Source organism: Trachemys scripta, chromosome 18 (assembly GCF_013100865.1).
Source record: "Trachemys scripta elegans isolate TJP31775 chromosome 18, CAS_Tse_1.0, whole genome shotgun sequence".
Classification (NCBI taxonomy): Eukaryota; Metazoa; Chordata; order Testudines; family Emydidae; genus Trachemys; species Trachemys scripta.
The window spans coordinates 1,606,710-1,626,498 of record NC_048315.1 but is presented as its reverse complement, the minus strand read 5'-3'; the positions used below and the strand labels follow the sequence as shown (position 1 = coordinate 1,626,498).

The 19,789-nt window shown below is 39.3% G+C and overlaps 1 protein-coding gene across 3 annotated transcripts in view; it reads left to right on the top strand.

Moving 5' to 3' along the window:
• The window catches only part of FAM222B (family with sequence similarity 222 member B), a 46,059-nt gene that overhangs the window by 12,276 nt on the left and 13,994 nt on the right, over positions 1 to 19,789 (top strand). The gene's annotated exons all lie outside the window — the stretch shown is intronic.

The following is a 19,789-nucleotide window of genomic DNA, read 5'->3' as shown; positions in this document are numbered from 1 at the left end:
TAAGCGACCTTACCGTATCATAACTTTGGAGCTATCCTGTAAGACAAAGAAGAGCATTTGAATCCAGCAGAAATCAGGGTAGTGCTGATTTTGACACTTAAAATAATTCCTAAATGGATTTCAAATGTAAAGCTTTAAAATTAATGCTTTGTAACCAGCTGGTGCATGTGCTAATTAGGTGGCTATGCTGATTGTAAACTTTCTGTAATTAGGCATTTCCAACTAAACATGTGGAACAAGTATATCTTTTATGTTGATTAGTCACGAGCTGGCATGACTAATATCAGGTGCAAAATGCTAAGAGAGTTGAATATCAGTTTTTTTTCAGGCACTTTGGAGATATTAATTAAAGTGATACGGAGTTCATTCTAGTAAGTGAACCAACGCTTCCAAAGATCGTTGTCACCAGAAGGCAGGTAGTGATATGGTGCTGTATTAGAGACTAGTAGGTTCTTATCACAGCATTGGCATGGCTTAGGTACAGCCACAAAAACTGTGAACTTAAAGCAGAAAGGTCTGTTCTTAATTAACTGAGATCTTCCACTTAAGAAAGTAAGCTACATTTGCTAGCTCCTTCAGATACGTTTGATGAATTTTTTTCTTACCACCCATGATACCAGGTTAGTAACTGTTGCATCATCATGTTTTTCATCCTCTAATAGGAGGTCACTTTTTGTGTATTAAAGTGCAATGTTTGGGAAGCCTGTTAACTGTTAACTCTAAAACACAAATGAGCATTGCAGCAGCTATTGCAACACTGGGTTTTTAAAAGCCTTTTTTTAATTATTTTTAAATATGAGATTTAGTTGAGTAGGTGAAGTGGCAGTGTCGGCTGGAGACACTTATAAGGCATTGAATTGCATAGGAACAGTTGAGTCATCAAGTACCTTTGACTTTCTAATAAAGGTAAAATCACAAATTTTGATGGGGCTCACATTTTTCATCTGTGCGAGTATTCAGCCACCCTACCTTTATGAAAATGTATTACATGACATTAATTTATTTTCTGTTTAATTTTTTATCTTAAAAATGTAATAGTAGTAATACGCTGTATGTCAGTGATTTCCCCAAAACTGTACTCAGAAGATGAAACATTCAGCTATATAATCATAGGAGGTCTACACTAATCTCTATCATTTAACTTAGATGCAAAATAGGAAACCATCAAATGTTTACTTATGAGGAAACAATTATGTGAAATCATGACTTACCATAATCTCTATAGCTAAGTGGTTGAAACACACATTGCACTACTGAGACTGAAGTAGCTGGTTTAATTTTCTCCTATTGTCCTGGTTATTTATGAGCAGCAGTGCTTAATGAGAGGAAAAGTGACTTTTGTTCTCTTCCCTGAGAGAGAACCTATATCAAAGCCTTCAGAAATATAGATTGATTCCTTTCAGAAGTTGAAGGAAAGGAATAAGATTGTTATTGAGTTTCTTAACGATTGGGGTAGCAGTGCCAAAACCTTGCATGATTAAATGTTGGTTTGTTGTTTTTAAGGTTGGGGATGGGCTCTTGGTGCTCAAGGTGAGAGAATAGTGGACAAAGCAGAACTGTGAATACATTCACATGGAGATTTGCATTACGATAGTTTTTTAGCTGTTTCAAGCTTGTCAGACACTTGCTGAAATTAAATCCTGTGTGTGTTTAGAGAGGGGGTTATTCCATGAGATTTTACTGTAGGAGGCTTAACGTTTGAGAAAGCTGTTTACAATGTGTCTGAAATAGAGGGTAGAGGACACAGTGGAGACTATTATCTGTTTACTGCTCAGATAAGGAGGTGGAATAGATTGCTGGCCTGTTTCTGAACTCTCTTAATGAATGGTTGCTAGGCGCATTGCATCTCAATCAGTTTAATCCTCAAGATGTCATTTACAGGTCTGCTCTTTGTGAGTGCCAGAACTATGCACTTTCAAACTATACCGGCCAGAATTTGCTGGCAAAGCAGCCTGGAATTGCTTGTTCAAGAATTGGGTGTGTGTGTGTGTGTGTATATATATATATATATATATATATATATGTTGCTGAGTGATCCAATTTTAAAGCGCCTGGTGTCACAGATCCATCATGTGCTAGATTAGGTCTCCAGTGATAAATAAGAGACAACAATGTCATTAGCATCTTTCCTAGATCAGTTTAGTATACAGTTTACTTGTTTGACCATAGATTAAGATGAAGTAAAAATTCCTTATTTTAAAATTTTGACTGCTTTCTGGCTTGTTGAAGTGTTTATATTTTGGCTAAATTAGCTAGGGCAGTTTTTTAGGGTTAACTTCTGAAAACTGTTAAACTGAGGAAAAAGTATTATCTAACATGTCTGAGAAAATAGGACAGTGCAAAATACTGGCATAAATAATAAATTCCCAATTTAAGAATCTTCCTGTGAAATTGGGGGTGAAAGTCCATTGAAGCAGAATTTAGGAAAGTAATTATATATGTTTTGTGTATTATGTAAATGTCTTATGCTGGCAGTATAAAGCAAAGAAAAGCAGTTTCCCAACATGGTTAAACTTTAACAGGCCTGTTAAAAAATAAAATACTAAGGCACTCTTTTTAAATAGTTTTTCCGTGAAAGATATTCATCTTATTGCAAATAAGAATGTGTCTGCGTGAGCTATCTTCCTTTTGCATGGAAGATTTCCTTTAAATTCTGCATGATAGGAGTTTGACCTACTGTAAGTGAAAATTGAAGAGTGAGCAGTAGTGGAAAATGCTTTGGATTTGTTGACTGTTAAATGCATTTTAGTAACATTTATAGACTGCACATTGAAATAAGATCTGAGTCTGTTGCATAATTATATTACAAACAGCACATGAAAAGTTAAGGTAGGAACTTAGTAGGCCTTATGAGTTAAACATATTTTAGGCATAAATGAAAGCAATATAACTTCTGCAGTAACTTTTAATGTGAGCCTCTTGAAACTGAAATTTTGAAAATGATTTGAAATAGTCTTGACTAAAGTGAGGTCAGTATATTTAAAAAAAAAAATCACAAGGTGTACTTCTCCAAATGGAGCATATGCAGTCTCCTGTGTCACCAGCAAAACCAAGCCGGCACTTGGAGTTTCACTGTAGGAAGGAAAAAGTCTTCTAAACAGAATGGTGTGAGATCATAGAGTACTTTTTATGTAAGTGAAGATATTATGTACTGTGGATCGAGGGCCTGTCTGTAAAGTACAGCACAGGAGTGTTAAGATCAGATTGTAAAAAAAAAACAGAAGATTTGCCTAACCTGTCCTTCAGATGGCTGAAATGGGCAAGGAACACCTGGCATTTAGAGAATTGCAGTACTGGTGCAATACTTTGGGAATAGGGTTTCTTCTTCATGACCTGACTCTCGCATCTCCACTGTGAAATTGTCTCCTGATCCGTGGAGACAGACCCCATTTCAAAGCAGCTAGCTGTTGGAGGAATGTGTGTGCCTGTCACTGTGCTCCAGTATCCTCGAAACAAAAGTGCAGAAGTCCCCACATCCAACTATACCCCCCATTCTTGCCTTGAGAGAATGGACCCCAAGCCTCATCTTCTCCCTACATTTCGATTTATGTCAGTATTGTGTAGACAAATACTTCACATCCCCACTACAAAGTTTGATCAATGTGTATATTCAAAATCGTTACCTGGGAATATGTGGGATTAAAATCTTGGTTCTCAATTGTATGAGGATACCTGCTCCTTCTTGCACTTCTGTTGAAAGATCCTTTCCTTCCAACTATAGCAATTGCCAGGAGAGATTCATAACCGTAAGTTTTGGTGACAGGTTGTCCTTGTGCAAATTTTGTAAGGATTGAGTTCTAAAATCCTATCCCAAAATCTTGACTCTGGTGGCCTCCAAATTTCCTTTAAAGCAAACACTTTGCTGAGCCTCTTGATCTTCCATGTTAGGCTTGATGGTGCCCCTTGAATATGCAGAAGGCTGTTGGTTATTTCCTTGGCAGTAGAAAGTTGTTGTTTTTTTTTTAATCCTCAGTTTTATTATGATGTATAATTAGAGAAAAGAGCCAGTACTTTTCAGTCCAGATGCACTCTAAACAGATCCATTTTTGTATACAGATGGTCTGTGCTTACTGAAGAGCCTGTATGAGGAGAACTTAAAGCTCGTTCTACGGGAGGAGTGGATAGCAGCTTCTTTACCATCTATTTGTTGAGTGCCATTTGTTGAGATACCTACAGTTGAGTCCCACCTTTCCAAAGCATCACTCTGTCAGTATTTATCACAAATCCCATTGAATGCTTCATTCTAGGAGAAAATGTTCACGTCTCTTTTCAATTAACAGTACTCAGCCCTTCTCCGAAGGATTGTCACCGCTAACTAGTATCTCTCAGAGGAATCTGTGGGACCAATATCACAAAGGAATAATAGGTTACTTATTGAAGTACTACTTGTGTTTTGAACTTGTTCCCTCTGCAGATCCCCACTGACTCTTCCCCCTCTATTAGAGATTTAAAAGATGTGCCCTTGGGCTCCAGAATGCAGGAGCAACATGTTTCCCTGTCTGTCTGTATCCATCTTTTTGTCTCTTGTCTTTTACTTAGATAGGAGCATTCTGGGGTAGGCACTGTCCTATTGTTCTGTGTTTGTACAGCACCTAGCACAATAGGGTCCTGGTCCATGATTGGGGCTCCCAGGGGCTATGGTAATATAGGTAATGCACTCCTTTGGTGTTTGCTTTGAAATGGGTTCTGTTGGCGGGTCATGCACTGTCAGAGGGGATCAATGGAGACAACACATTTAAAAAATGTTACTTTACCTTTTCAGTTTCCCTTCACTCCTCTGAAAATAGCTTATCCCACATTATATCTGAGCTACCTTGATTTGTTTAGTGAGTCTGTATCGCTAGGATTCAGTTCCATCACATTTTTTCTCACTGTGTTGTATGAAGTATGAGGAAGTTTTTTCAGAACTGCTCTGATTTCTAGTTTTACAATTTTACAATTTCTTGATCTGCTGTGTGAGTCAGCACCTGAGCACCTTTTGTCTTACTCCCAGGAAATACTGCATCTTGTTCCTTCCTCTTTATTAACAAATGTAATTTATGCTGTCTCTTAGCTATGCCGTAAGACATGGAAAAAGAGCAGGACTCTTCAGTAGTGGAAAACAGACTTACATGCTTAATGGAAATATTTTAGCCTTTAAATTCAAGTCAATATAAGGAATATAAAGTTCTGTGTTGGACGTATAGTGAGTCAGTTCTGGTGATAAAGCTTTCGATTTCAGACTTTAACTTGCCTACTGAAGGTTGGCTAAGCACATTAGTAGTTAATACTGTCATAAAATTTGCTTTAATGTCAAGCCTTTTCTCTTAAATGAAAGTTTTTAGCATATATCAACTATAGAAAGCAACATTAGATTTAAAAAAATAGCATTCAATAGTCTCTAAGCACTTTATTTTTGTCTACTTTGTAAGCAGTCTATAGGCCAAACTGAATTATACAAATATGGTAATTCACTATGCATTTGAATATGGCTCAGTAGTGCAGGCAGAGGTGAGAGATTTTTGCCATCCAAGTGGTTTATGTAAAATTTTGGGTTCCGTTTCTAATGCCCCAAAAAACAATTCTAAATTTAGTTGTGTAAGGGCACATCTGTTAACTTCCTGCTGAGTTGCATCATAGGTGAAAGAGCTCCAGGAAAACCATAAAGCACACATTTCTGCCAGGCTGGATAAAAATTCTGATTAGTGTCGTCCTTTTCAAAATCAGAAATGCATTTGACAGCATTCTTGAATTTTGTTGTGTGCATTACTTTTCCAGAATATTGCTTTAATCAGTCTCTCTCTTTGCATTAAAGAGGCAGATTCAGCTAGTCAAAGCAAGTTGATAATTGCTTTTCATTAAAGGTACCAGTGCCAAAGAGTTGAGCATGTCTTCCAAGAAAAAACATTAATTATAACTTCTGTAGAGCTTTTATCAATCATATAGTTATAAGCCATATGAATGCAGTTAAATGAAAGTGGAAGATTTTACCTTTCTGCCACCTTGAGAGAGTGTTTTTCAGGCAGGTCAGTTTCTTCGTGGTCAGATTTGCCTGGAGGTTAATATTAGGAGATACAGTAACTCCTCGCTTAACGTTTTAGTTCTGTTCCTGAAAAGTGCGACTTCAAGTGAAACGATGCTAAGCGAATCCAATTTCCCCATAAGAATGAATGTAAATGTGTGGGGGGGGTTAGGTTCCAAGGAAATTTTTTTCACCAGACAAAAAAACTATATATTATATAGATAGTCACACAGTATACGTTTTAAACAATTTAATACTGTTCACAGCTATGATGATTGTGAAGCTTGGTTGAGGTGGTGAAGAGGGAGGGATATTTCCCAGAGAATGCCTTGCTGCTAAATGATGAACTAGCACTCGGCTGAGTCCTCAGTACATTGTTGTAGCCTCTCACACAAGGCATCACGAATACGAGGGAGGGGAGACAGCATAGCCGACAGAGAGACACCTTGTGTGTGGAGGGGAGAGAGAGATGCACACTGCCCCTTTAAGTAAACTGACCCACTCTTAAGTGCATTGTCTTTTTAAGTGGATCAGGAAGTTGAGACAGCAGCTGCTGCCCCAAGCTCTCTCTGGCTCTCTCCGTCTGTGTCCCCTCCCAGCTCTATATGGAGAAGGAGTAAGCGGGGTGCAGGAAGCAGGGGGACAGCCTGACATTAGCGCCCCCTCCCTCTGCACAGCAAGCAGGAGTCTCTGGGAGCAGCTCCAAGGCAGAGGGCAGGAGCAGCACATGGCAGTGTGGGGAGGGACAGCTGAACTGCTGATTGCTAGCCTGCTGGGCGGCTGCAGCACAGGGAACTTAGGGGAGCGGGGAGCTGATGGGGGGGCTGCCGGTCCGCCCTGGTTACAAGCCCCCACCAGTTAGTTGAAACGGGCTGCTCTTCCTGCAAGCAGTGGACAAAGCAGGCAGCTACCCAACAATGTTAGAAGGGAGCATTGCACAGCTTTAAACAAGCATGTTCCCTAATTGATCAGCAATGAAACAACCTTAACCGGGACGACTTTTACTGTAGTGGTTCGTGGGCAGGTCCATAAGTGGCGCTCTTTCTCAATCAATACTGGACCAGTGCCATTGCATAGTCCTACGACTAAGAGGTTGTATGTTTTTGGAGACATCTCTCTTTGTAGGAGATGTAAAATAGTGGTCTTAATTTCTTTGGTTTGTTACATCCCAAATTTCTGGGAGTTCTGCGAATTACTGCACTGAAGTCCTGTCATATCTATGCTACAGCTGCAATTATGATGTTGGGGCATTTGTCAAATGTGACACTATTTGGCTTTGGTCCCACACACCCTGCCCACCTTTTCCAGGTTATAGCGTAGTTACAACATGGTTTGATTCTGTCTACACGTAATTTGTCGTCAGAACTTGAAAAAACTACTGATCAAAGGTAAGTAGGAAATTTTATCTGCTAAGTGGGAAAGCTTCAGAAGAATTTAAGCTTTCTCTCTGCAACCACAGATTTCTTTCTAATGAGAATCTGCATCAGGTCATAGTCTGAAGTTCTGCCTTCTTGAGTCTGCAGACAGAAATTTCTGGCTCTGCTAATACTTTAGGCTTCCAAAAGTCTCTTGCATGTTCTGGGCAGTTTCTCTGTTGCTATTCTGAACTGTGGGTAACAGCAAAACTGGCAAGAAGAAGCGGGTCTGTTCTGCCCCTGGCGAAAGTTTCAAATACAGAGACCCTTGCTCAGGGTAGCTAGGAGGTGGTAGGTGTATGGCTGAGTGTGTGTGTGTATGCCCTTTTTTCCCATTCAGAAGCTTTAAAGGGTGGCCTCCCTGTTTCTCAGAAATGTACTTAATGGAGGCTGATATGAAAAATAGGTCTGGGCTAACACCCTGGTAGGACACTCGGTACCTTCACCCTTCCCAATAGCTGAAGGCAGGAGGCTGCTCCTAAATCTTCCTGGTGTTGGTCCACCCCTCTTGTATCGACCTCTGAGGAGCAGGTGTCTAGCAAAGTTTACTACTAATGAGAATACTTCCATTTGAGGGTCTCAAAGCACGGTCCAAATACTAAGCCTCACCACCTGCCCTGTGAAATAATAAAGTATAGATTCATAGATTCCAAGGCCAGGAGAGTCCACTGTGATTATCTAGTCTGACTTCCTGTATAATGCAGGCCAAGGAACTTCCCAAATAATTCCTAGAACATTCCCATTTTATAGATGGAGAAACAGCTGTAGAGAGGGTGTCTCGTCCAATGTCACACAGGATGTCTGCAGCAGAGCAAGGAATAAAACCTAGATCTGTAGTCTTGTATCTTAATCACAAATCTACTGTTCCTCCCACCCAAGAAACTACTGCATTATAATTGGGTTACACAGTTGTATGGCAGCTGGGACCTTAAATTCAATACTAACATAATTTAATACTGAAGCAACTATCCGCTTATTGAACATGTCCACGTGTCACAGGTATCTACCCAGCACTGACTATAAAGTCCTCTCCCAGCATGCATCAGGCCTGCTGTACTATAAATGTGCCGGAGCACCTTTCTTAGTAAGGCTGGACTTGGCTTTTCATTTTGTTTTGTATGGAGACTAGTGTCTCCTCCCCACATTTACAGTACATAATCTGTGGATAAAGATTGGATTTTCTGTTTATTTTCAACTAGATCTGTTTGGTTTAAGTTAAAATTAATTTAAAAACCAGGAGTGTTTTCCTTCTGCAGTCTCTGGCTACTAAATGGCTGAGTTATTCTTCACACTTTACATATAGTTAAAACTTGTTGCCTGTTGGTTTGAATGTACATTTTGAAGAAATTTGGTTGTAATTAAACACAGGAAAATAGTCATTAATTAACTGTCATCTTATAGTCATAATTTTCCTTACTCGGGATGGCTACCATTTCCCAAAACCTATGGTGAGTAAACTGAAGCTAACCAAAGCAGGCCAAGCTAGTGTCACCCTGAGTAAATTTTATTTTGTTTTTAAAAGAAAAAACTGGAACAAACAGATTGTCATATGCAGCCACCAGGACCGCCCTACTCCCAATATGACCTTCAATTCACCACATTAATCCTCTGTTCCTTCAACTACAGGAGTAACATATCTTGTGTGTGGAGCAGCCATTAGAGAGAAATATCACACACTGTTTACTAATGGCTTACACAACTATTTGCTTGACACCAATAGAATGCTGGGAATTGGAACTCCTGGTTCTGTTCCCAGCTTTAGAGGGGAGAGTGGTTAGTAGTTAGAGCAGGGGAGACTGGGACCTAGGAGTTTCCACTCTGGAAGTGGAGTGAAGAAATATTACATGCAACACAGCTATGTCCCTTACAATAAAATACCAATCCTTAATTACAGCTTCATGCTTTTTCCATAAACACACCAGTTAACCTCTGCACGTATGTTTGTTAATGTTGCTGGGGTTGTAGCTGAGTTTTGCATTATACTGTAAGGGAGATTAATGTGTAGTATGTTTCCTTATCACTTGCAGGCAGGAATACGTTCCTTGTGACGATGCAGAATCTTTCACTGTCTGTGAAAATATGCTCTGTAGGAATTATGCGGTTAAGAGGTTTCCCATAATTTGATATTTTCTTTCTTTTTAAGGCTTGCATTGGGCAGATGTTACACTTTAACCAATCTTAATCCATTTGTTATGGAATTATTTAGCTTCCAATAGTTTCCACCACTTGATAGGTAGGTGCTGTGCAAATATGAAATAGTGGCATGATCCCTGCCCTGAAGAAGATGGATGCCTTTTGTTGTTTCAAAGATCTGGTCGGAATCTGGAGGGCATTTTCCTAGGATATTATATTAGTCATTGAAGAGCCCTTGTGACATCTTTTAAGAGTAAGGAATTTAGCCTAGTGTTCTGGCCAAATTCTGATTTTTGGTAACTGCACTCTGTCTACCTACATTACAGCACTACCTTGGATACAGTTTCCTTCAAAACTTCTGTGTAGTGTTGGTCACTATGAAACAGTTATCACAATCCACTGCAGGATGTCTAAACTTCGTTGGTGGGTAACGTGTGTCACCGTTCCTGAGTCAATGGCACCTCTGACCCCCTTTGTAGCTTCCCTGATGGCGTGGCCTTAGTTCTCAAGCTTCTAGCTGTCACTAGAAGATGGTGTCCAACAACACTCTCCCTCTAGACTGGGGAGTTAGGTTGCAGTTCTTCCTGCAACTCCCTGTAATCACCATAGCAAGTTGGCTTTGGTTCAGCACATGCAGTCCTGTTTTCTCAGGCAATGACAGGGTTAACCAATGACCAACCTGCCATCATAAAGCAAAGTATTATTTATTTAGAACAAAATCATTACAGAAGAAACATACTGTTAAAACAATAAACAACTTATCTGCATTTCTGACTTACCAGGTGTCACCCATCTTCCACATGGAGACCCTGCCAGGTTTCAGAGTATTTCAGGTACTCTTACATGGCCACTTTATACAGGTTTCAGTTGTTTGTTTGCCAGACATCTCCATCCAATCACACTGGTATATGCAGTTTCTGCCAGGGGATGAGACTTCTCCAAACTGGTTACTGACCTTAATTACACCCCAGTGATTTTTGTTCCTTTAGGAAACTCCTTTAACTCCCCCCTGGAGCCAAAATACAATCTCTAGTCCATACAGATACTATAATATTTATAACGTTGATACTATTGTCTTTGGTCCATATTCCATATAATGTTTATCATAACATGGATGTAGTGTTAGAAGGCCTTTGTTTTGAAAGTCCCTTTATAAAGGGAAAAGGAATTCAATGAATTCTGAGTAAATTAATACAGACCACTTTTTGGATACAAACAAGTTGATTTTCCTATTTCTTTCCAAACTTTCAGGGTCCAAGTAGTCTCTCTGCTTAACCCCAGACTGGGCAATAACATATTTGTTTCGAGTGTGATAGAGTGCTCTAAATACAGCTTTGGAGCCTTGGCCAGGCCCTGTAGTCATTCTGCTTACTGTCTATTCTACATCTCCCCTTCTTTATCCTAGCCTAAGGATAGACCTTCAACACCTGGTAGGAGCTACTACCTACATCTTGTTGCCTGGCAGCTCACATTGCATATTTAAAAATGCAAAATTAACTCTCAAAATAGATTTCCCATAATATGGATGCTTTCAATCCACTAAAATGAACCATAGATTTGGGGTGTGGGCATAAAGGGGAATATTATCTACCCTACTCTTTGATCTTTGTTATGTGAGATGAGAAATGCTGTCTTGTTCTGAAACATTGCAGTTAGAGGAATAGTGGCTAAAGGAGGGGATTGAGAAGCTAGACTTCCATGTTCTGTCCCTTGCTTTGCCACTGCCTCCAAAGCCTCAGCTGATCTGTTCATGTAATAGGGCCCCCATCCCTGGAGTACAGAGCACCTTGCAAACTTTAACTTATCCTCTCATACCTGACAAGAAAGAGATCATCCCTTGTATAAGTGACAGTTGAAGCACAGAGTGACTAAATGACTTGCCTAAGATCACATGGCAGAACCAGGATTTATACCCAGGTCTCATGAGTCCAACCCAGTGTCTTAATTACAAGACCAGCTTTCCTTCTATTTAATTTTTGTCTTGATTTTATGCATCTGTAAAATGGGATATGCACAATTCATGCCTGTCTCAGGGTGGTTGGGAGGCCAAAGTAGTGTTAGTAAGGTTCGTTGAGATGCCTGGACGAAGGACAAAGAGTTGTTAATTAAAATTGGAAGTAAGCTGTAAATGGGTGGAACCATATTCTGGTCTGGCTAACAAAAATGCAAAATATAAATGGGCCAACCAGCAGAAATTAAGCTAAAAGCTCCCCTTCGCCCAACCACCTGTGTGGGTCTGAGCACTAAATGCAGTTAATTGGCTCCATTGCAGCAGAGATCAGAGACGCCCATTCCTATAACAGGACAAGCTATTGAGTTTTTTCAGATACTTTTAGTACTGATAGGTTAACTCAAAAGATAGTAAGTTTTCTACATAGTCAGTAGATACATTATGGAATTAATTGGGTGCTGCCATTTTGGATCTAGGTAGTTATGAAGTTAGACTGAAACTTTATGTATTTTAGAAACTCTGCACCTTTGTGTTTTGGTTTTTGTTAAAACATATTTAGTGAGAAGCATTGTTAATGGCTTTATTTTGGCCCAACTAACCAGGCACTAGTGGAATTGCATGCTGATTTGCAATGGGTAAGCCACACAAGCAATTTCCTGTTTGTCCACATCATTGCTAGCGGCTTCCTTTGCCGAGTACAAGCAGGAGTATGCTTCTTGCCAGCAACAGCGTCATTCCGATTAGGGCTTTAGTTCAATTATGTCTAATTAACATTTATTGCAGATAGCAGTGATAATTACTTCCAAGTCAGTTTGTTGGCGGTGGTTATCCCAAGGCTAGAGTACAAGTTGGATGGATTTTAATAACTGAAGTGACGCATTGCTCTTCTTTATTTTTTTTTTTTTTAAGTCCTCATTTATACCAAAGGCCAGAAGCTATGTAAAACCCCATTTTACAATTAAAACCTACTGTTCTACTCTTCAGCAGACATGTAGTGCTGTATTTTAAAATAATCTATTAAGACCAGCCTAAAATGGCTTTTTATTTTCAAAAATCATATATTGGAGCTTGCTGCTTTATCACAGTAAAATGGATTTGATGGTACTGATGTCATTCACAGTAATGACAGGTTTCAGAGTAGCAGCCCTGTTAGTCTGTATCCGCAAAAAGAACAGGAGTCCTTGTGGCACCTTAGAGACTAACACATTTATTTGAGCATAAGCTTTCGTGCTTTTCATGCATCCGAGGAAGTGGGATGTAGCCCTCGAAAGCTTATGCTCAAATAAGTTTGTTAGTCTCTAAGGTGCCACAAGTACTCCTATTCCCAGTAATGCATACCTGTTATGAGATTATAGGGGTGATATTTTAGTCTTTTGGCTGCCTTTTAACATCTGTTCAAAATTACAGATATTGATTTGAAGTCAGATAGCCCTTCTTGATAGCTTTCAAGTCCATAAGGATTGTAATGTTGCCAGTGTTTGTTTCATGAACTCTAACTTTAAAGCCCCTTAGTTTTCTGTTTTGAGTGTTGCCTTCAGTGGGTTGGGGAAAAGGGCAAAAAGTGGACCCATATACATTTCAGTTTCTTCTTTCTTGCTTTTCAAGCTAATTAATTTTGTTGTCTGACTAACATTATAAATGGTGGGCGGCCTAAAAGTGAAATTGTTTACAAGCAAAGTCTTAAACTGCAAGGAGCAACATTGATTTTATTGAACCTCTTACAGAGATCTAGAAGAGGACCTTCTTGGTTCAGACCATCAAAAAATGTTATATTGGTAGAAGCTGATATGACACTTCAACTCATACAGAAGGCAGCTCTCCATTGTTCATTGCTTCTCTCCTTGTTTACCCCCAGATAAACTTGCTAGAGTGATTTATTGCCGTATCAAGAAAAGCCGCCTCCTCTGTAATGTTACTTTGCAATTTTCTGCTTATAAAATGTTTAAAGGTTCTTGCATGTTGTATATGAATACAGTGCTGGTTTGATAGTTTAGTTATGAAAAATGGTTAGATATGTCAAATATATTGTTCCTCTAGTAGGTTACAGCAGAGATCCTACACAAGAATGTTTCCTTGTGGCTTTCCAGAAATGCAGGGGTGGTGGTGAAGGGGCAAGCAGGAAGTCTGGGAGATATGCTGATGATATCAATCTAGACTTTGTATCAAGTGATGAAACTGACTGAAATTGTAATAAATACCAATGTTGGCTAGCGGGGATGGTGTGTGGTGTGCATGTATGCTCTTTCAATGTAACGCAGTGCCACGTGGTGTGTATTATGAAAGGAGACAAAAACGTAACCCCTAACTACTACTGCTTAAATATGCTGATTCTTAAGTCACTGGCCCTCTCAAACTGACATTTGTAATGCCCTGACCTTTTTGAAAATATAGAATTCTTCCTTTCAATATTGTATGAATTATGTAAACAATTCCTGCCCATGTAATTGGTATGAATGTGCTCAGGAGAACATAGTCTAATTTTTGAAATATATATTATGGGGTACTTTGGGAGAGCAAAAAGGAATGAGCCTCAGTCTTCAGTAGTCCGTAGTTTTGTCTTTAGTATCTTAACTGGGAGTAAACAAGACAGTTTCACTAGGAGCATGAAAATCAGCTTGCATGCAGTTAGTTTGTAGCAGGCATTTACATAGGCTTGTACCAAAGCAACTTTACAACCCTAGTTTGTCCTGGAGCATTTTATACAGGCTGAACTTCGTTATGCAGTGTGTATTTGGGATTGTGTCATAATCATAATGCATTGTTACTATTTATGAAATTTAATGCAGCTTCTATATGAATAAGGGGAAGAAGTGAAGCACATCCATGAGCCATAAGTACTTAAAGCCCTCACAGGGCTTAAGGGACCCCAGGGTGCTGGAAACTTTAAATAGCTTTGAGCTTTCTTTTGTGTGGGTAGTTTCTGTTGCCTTCTCAAATCTGAGCTTTGTGACCTCAGTTGTGAAGGTCTATAGTTAATGCTGGAATTTCAAACATGCATGTTTATTTTCATGAGTCTAAAGTTAGACTTCACCAGCTTACTTTTTTCTAAATCAGACCTGTTTCTCATATTTCATTGGCCTATGTCAGTTTTGTGGGGACCATTTCCTTTGCCTGTGTGAGAGTTTCAGGCAGTATGGTGTGTTTGAACTCTCAGCAAAAACTTTTAATTTGAGCATGTGATCTATTTATTAGTGGCAAAATTTGTAAATTAGAGTAATGGGACTTTACTGCTAGCACTGGGCTGTTAAGAACAAGTAATTTACTCTGTGCTGTACAAGACACCAGAGGCATCTATGTTCCCCTGTAGAGCTGCTGTCTCTGAAGTTTATTTTCTGGTTGATAAGCATAGAATTTTCTTGAAATGTTAAGTTCTACTATGGCAACCTCTGAGAAGTCTCTTGCTAAAACTGATGGAGCCCTTCCATAGATACCTAGGTTTAGGATGAAGTTAAGTGTAGGTCTCCTTGCCCTGTGACAGCTGAAATAGTTGACAGGTTTCAGAGTGGTAGCCATGTTAGTCTGTATCAGCAAAAACAGCGAGGTCCTTGTGGCACCTTAGAGACTAACAAATTTATTTGGGCATAAGCTTTTGAGGGCTAGAACTGGTTCTAGCCCACGAAAGCTTATGCCCAATTAAATTTGTTAGTCCCTAAGGTGCCACAAGGACTCCTCATTGAAATAGTTGAGTCCACTCTGGGAATGGGGTACAGAATGCTTTCTACTACCCAGACAAAACCATACATACGCTCAGCATTCTTCATCTCAATATATTGGCAACTTAATGGTAAAAAAACATACTAGGGGTGTTCATGATTAGTCCAAACCAAAGCATTATAAATCCAGAAAATTCAGAATTAAGCTGAAAAAAAAAATTCAGTTAAGGCATCCAAACAGCCCTAACTCGGCCCTGTAGTGATGTCCTATAATAACTACACTTTTACGATGATGGCAGTCTAGTGTTGTGGTCCCAGATTAGATGTGATTGATTTTTAGAGTCAGTGTTTTTATCTTCTGACTTCAAAAAAATCACTAATGGAGTTTTATGTCTGGGAATTTTCATTTAAAAAATATTTTTAAATTTCAGGAACAAGAAGCCCAAAGAGACTGCTAGTGATTTGATTATATGTAGTGTCAGCTTTAAATCTATTTTTATATTTAACTTTTAAGAGCAGATTTAGTGATCCATCAAGCAGCCAGAGCACCTAATTAATCTGGGTTTACAGCTGCTTTGCATTGCTCTAGCAGTGTAAAGCAACCAGAATATACTGGTGAATCTAGTCTTTCAGTCAATTGCAAATTAGCGGGCTGTGTTAGCGAGTGAAAAGCATTGGGAGGGAGCAAAGAGAGCTCAGACTGTGTCCTCTGTCGCTGCCTCAGTTCCCCCAACAATGCTGCCTCAAAGGAAGCCCTGATGCCCAAGCTAGTATGTAGTCTTGGAGTCTTCATAGACCGTGACAGTTGGGCCTGGTTCAGTCTCTCCTACCACTGAGTCATTCCAACCAATAGAATTGATGCTTTTATTTCAGCTGGTGAGGAAGGGTTGAGTTGCTTCTGTCCCAATGGTCCACTTAAGAGTTTAGCTGACCCTGCCTCTAGCCTATATAATTATAACCGATGAAGTGTTTGCATTAATCCATTATGGAGATCATGAAGGACCAAAAAAAACCCTGACATACTAAATTTATTAGAAGACAAGTTCATTTTTAACTGATCAGCTAATGAATTTACTTGTAAAATCTTAGAATATTCATTGTGTTCTCAGAGTACGTTCGGGAGGCGGGAATACTGTATTTTTCATTTTAAAAAAAGAAAGAAATTGAAGCATGTCTTAAGCTCCATTTTGTACTTTAACTATGTAGTCATAACCAGCTCCTCCATAATATGTTTTCTTAGCACAGCCAGAACACCTACATTGCTTCTCTTAATAGCCACTAGTTCCCTGGCCATTATGAATTAAATTATTGGCAGTCAGCCTACAGTGGAGACCAAGAAAAGGTGGTAATTCTTTTAAATCGCTTCCATTTTTTAAAAAATTATCATATGAATAAAACTCTTCCTTTAAGATATGTTTTGCCTTTGTCATCACAAATGTCCTATGTACAGATCTCCTATATTTAAAATGAGTAACTTAACTTGTGGGCTCCTACATAGAATGAACTAGGCAAAGCTTAGTTTTGCAGCCTTTTAGCAAACATAAGCTCTGTGTAAGTTGTAGATGAAATGGAATTCTTAACTATGTAAATTGGTATGCTTTGGACACCAAGGAAATGCTGCTTTCTTATGATAGGAGTCTGACTACTCTAAACTTAATTCTGTCTTGGGCTGCTCTTAGCCACTTGTTCACATTTTTAATGTGTCATTATCCTGTTCATAGCTGTGGGTATGTGTAAGGCATTGATGCGCTCAGTGGCATTTTAGCAAGAGGTTTGCTCTTAAGAGTCACAGTACTTTAAGACTATAATGCTATTTAAAGACTGAACAGTTAAATAAATCCTCTGCATATCTCACTCTTGGAAGTGTTATTTGTTCAGTCATAAAGTATTGTTAGTGCAGTTTGTACTTTATATGGTGGTGCTTTTTTTTTTTTTAAGGGAGTACGTACAAAAATTGTTACATAAAACATTAGAGGCTAAGAGCTGTTTTAACCATGAAATAAGAGAGAGCACCAGATCCTGGATTAGCCGCTATTTTTAACAGAGTACAAATGAGGTGCTTACAGGACCTGATGATGATTGATTAAAATCTTCTGCATTGCTGAAGTTTGCATTGGAACTCTGTCATCTTTGTTCATTGTCTACTCTTCACTGAGAAACAGGCCTCAGTTATGCCAGACTTGTGAAACTAATAGAGGAGTGAGGAAAGAGAGTGTAGATACTTTCTGCTGAATCTGAGCTTTTGCTTACTCAGGTGAAGCAGCAAAAGTATATAAAGGAAGAATGCCAAAGTCTGTGGCAATTTACAATGGTTTTGTCATTTTTGGATTAAAAGGCATCTGAATGCTTGTTTTGTCTTTCATTCTTGTTGGGCATAATTTGGAGGAGGGAACTGTCCACAGGATGCCAGGAAAGTTCCCATGGAATTCTGCAGCTTTGTTTATATTCGTGAATAAGTTTCTTAAATGTAGAGGCCAAGCAACGTCTCTCTTCCTAAAATAATTAATTTAAGCTCTGGATGTGCCAGCACTGAAGGTTTTTTTTTAAATCCCATTGAGAACTCAGTTTGTTACAGGCTGAGACAAATTACAGGTGCAGGTTTAGAGGTCTTAAAGAAAATGCAAGATTTATGAGTTTAATGCAGTTATTACCATCTACTAATGATTAAGTATAGAGCCAAAATGAAGTTGTTCTTTTGGTGTTTTGCATAATTATCTGAATTCTGCACTGCCTGGAGAGTTCTGTGTATTTATATTTCTCACAGGATTGCCCGTGAATTCCTTAGGCTTTCAAAGGGCTGCCTGTTTTGGGCTTGTCTGCCTTAATCAGTAGCATAGAATTGTCATGCTGGCTTTCAGTGCCCAAAATATGGTGAGCTCCACTTCTACACTACTCACAACTGGCTCTTGTTTGCACATGTAACTTAGTTGACAATATACCTGGGAGACTTGCTGATAATATTTGGAAAGTATTCATGCTATGAAGATACAGCTTTTTCATAAATAAATATTTGCAGAGAAAAACCTATAGGATTTCTGGTGCTTGGTTTTGATCAACCTTTGACCAATCAGTTGGCTCAATAAACAAGTTAATGTATTGTACAAATTGACCAACTGTTATGACGTGGATAACTTTGGTTATGTCTACACTGCAATTAACCTGCAACTGGCCTGTGACAGCTGACTTAGGCTCGGGCACAGGGGCTGTTTAATTGTGGTGTAGACATTCAGGCTTGGGCTGAAGCCCAAGTTCTGGGACCCTTCCACCCCACAGAAAGTTCTCTGTTTTAACAAAATTTAGTGTGAAGATCCATGCTTCTGGGTTACACCACATGGCCTTTAATGCATGGTAGTGGTGAAATGATAATTCAGTTTCATTTATTAAAACTGTTACTTCAACACAAAGCTGTTTGGGCATGTGTGCTTTACGGTGGGTATGTCATGGAGTGTGTGCACACAACTTGTGTAACATTGATGTCAGTCCCATTGTTCTAATGGGAACTGGTCTAGTCAAATCCAGAAATTTGTAGTACTCTCCAAAAAGGCATCCACATGGAGCTCTGGTACCCCTGGAGCTCCAAAGAACCTCTACCTTCTTGTTGATAGCCCAAGGTTCTTGAAGATGAGAACAACATAGAATGCTACAAATGTTCTTCATTGCCCACTACTGTTAGGCTATGTCTACTCTACAGCTACAGTGTGAATAAACCACCCCCGAGCAACATAAATTACACTGACATAAGTGCTGGTGTGGACAGTGCTATGTCGGTGGAAGAGCTTCTCCTTCTGACATAGCTTCTGCTGCTCGCAGGGGCTAGAGTAGTTAAGCCACAGGGGGAGCTCCCGTCGGCTTAGAGCAGCTGATTTAGAGAGCTTACAGTGGCACAGCTGTAAACTCTTTAGTGTAGCCATGCCCTTAAAGTTTCTTCTAACTGCCATGGCCATAGCTGATCCCATTAGACCACAGAAGTTGCTAAACTTCCTTGCTAGGATACAGGATGTTGGTTCTCAATTGTTTCCTTGTAGGGGTAGAGGTTTGTTTCAAGTGCTCCCAACTGCTTGAAAAGAATTTTGTTAGAATTCTTAGTTTCAGTTGTGAAGTCCATCACTTTTTCTTCTACAAAATCTATCTTGAACAGTCTGAGCTTTAGATATTATCACTAAGATCTTGTTAACATGAGAATATAGCATCAATTTAACTAAAGGTGCGATTTCAAACCAGTATAGTTAAGGATTTGCAGCGGTTTGCATGGACACTCATATTTTGGTTTAGTTTGACATTAACTGGGAATAAATGTAAGCAGAACTGACACAAGGCACTCTAAAATTTAATTGTACAACTTTAATGTATAGACGAGGCCTAAAAGTCCTACCCGCCTATATTTTTCACCCATACACATTCCTATGGAGACCCAGATTTTGGCCTACCTTCTGTTAGCAGGTTTCAAGTTCATCATTCCCTTAAATAATTTACCTGTGCAGTGCTGAAATTCCAGTGAAATATCTGCTCTTTGAGAGAACAGCACCTGGAGCAAAAGGGATTAACCTGTTAGTGTGGTGGCTAATAAGTGCATGCATTCCACTGCCTTTATTTCCCCAAAGGCATCTTGTTGGAGTGGCAAGCACCTTGCATAGAA